We start from the raw sequence: 1,930 nt of genomic DNA, 5'->3' as shown, positions 1-1,930 counted from the left end.
TAAAATCGGTCCAAATTTTATGTTTTTCAGAATATTTCGCGCTGTGTAAAAGCTATTGCTATAAATTTTTTCAAATCGTATTTTTTTATGCATTCCTTCATCAAGGTAAAAGCGCGTGCTGATCGGACGTCTATATCCTATAGCTCCCATAGGAACAATCGGATATAACTTTCAAGAATGGAAGATATTTCGCGCAGTGTAAAAGCTATTAACATAAATCTTTCCAAATCTTATTTTTTTATGCATAACTTGATCAGGGTTAAAGCGCTTGGCGATCGGACGTCTATATCCTATAGCTCCCATAGGAACAATACGGTGAAATCGGTTAAAATTTAATGATTTTTAGGATATTTCGCACAGTATATAAGCAATTGACATGAATCTTTCCAAATCGTATTTTTTTATGCATACCTTGATTAGGGTAAAAGCACGTGACGATCGGACGTCTATATCCTACAGCTCCCATAGGAACAACAGGGTGAAATCGGTCCAAATTTGTTGGTTTTCTGAATTTTTCGCGTAGTGTGTAAGCTACTGACATTTTTCCAAGTCTTATTTATTTACGCATATCTTGATTAGGGTAAAAGCGCTTGCCGATCGGACGTCTATTTCTTATAGCTTCCGTAGGAAAAATAGTTAAAGGCTGCGAAAGTATCCCTTTTTTCCATTTTTATATGACATTTTTGCAGTATAAAAGCAATTGACATCAAACGACGCAAATCTAGTTTATTTATGTATACCTTATTCCTTTCGCTACTTTTTCAGTTTTAGCAATTTCGGCAAAGTCTGCAAGGGTATTAAAACTTCGGCTTGCCGAAGTTAGCTTCCGTCCTCGTTTTTTTTTTAAAAAATTTTTAAAATGTTTTTTTTTGTCTGTACATGTGACTGTTGGAAATTCTGTAACGAATTAAACTAGGTATGCCATTCCAACATCCGACCACTATTTCCCAGGGTTTTGATTAAAAATATGAAAAATCGAGGTGATTTTCTTCGGATTTGAGCCTTGTTATGGGGGTGAGGGTAATGTTTTTTCTTCGAAAAAATTTTTCAATTTATTTTTTTCTGTAAATGACACTTTGTTGGAAATTTTGTAATGAATTCAACGAAGTATGCCATTCCAACATCCGACCACTATTTCCCAGGGTTTTGATTAAAAATATGTAACATTGAGGTGATTTTCTGTGGATTTGAGCCTTGTCATAAGGGTGGGGGTCATGTTTTTTTTATCGAAAAAATTTTTCAATTGATTTTGTTTTCTGTAAATGACACTTTGTTGGAAATTTTTGCAAAGAATTTAACTAGGTATGCCATTCCAACATTCGACCACTATTTCCCAGGGTTTTGATTAAAAAACCGAAAAATCGAGGTGTTTTTCTTCGGATTTTGGCTTTGTCATAAGGGTGGGGGTCATGTTTTTATACCCTTGCAGAGGGTATTATAATTTTGGTCAGAAGTTTGTAACGCAGTGAAGGAGACGTTTCCGACCCTATAAAGTATATTTATTCTTGATCAGGATCAATAGGGGAGTCGATATAGCCATGTCCGTCTGTCCGTCTGTCCCTGTTTCAATACCGTTTGCGAGCTCAGTTTAAAAGCTAGCGATCTGAAACTTTCACACTCGTCCTAAAACATGTGTACGCAGATCAAGTTTGAAAATCGCCCCGATCGGACGTCTATATCCTATGGCTCCCATAGGAACAATCGGATTTATCTTGCAAGAATTGATGATATTTCGCGCAGTGTAAAAGCTATTGACATGAATCTTTCCAAATCGTATTTTTTTATGCATACCTTGATCAGGGTAAAAGCGCGTGGCGATCGGACGTCTATATCCTATAGCTCCCATTGGAACAATAGGGTAAAATCGGTCCAAATTTTATGTTTTTCAGAATATTTCGCGCTGTGTAAAAGCTATTGCTATAAATTTTTT

This window comes from Drosophila rhopaloa, unplaced genomic scaffold, assembly GCF_018152115.1.
Source record: "Drosophila rhopaloa isolate 14029-0021.01 unplaced genomic scaffold, ASM1815211v1 contig_168, whole genome shotgun sequence".
Taxonomy (NCBI): Eukaryota; Metazoa; Arthropoda; class Insecta; order Diptera; family Drosophilidae; genus Drosophila; species Drosophila rhopaloa.
The sequence above is the reverse complement of the archived record's forward strand: the minus strand, read 5'-3'. Positions refer to the sequence as shown.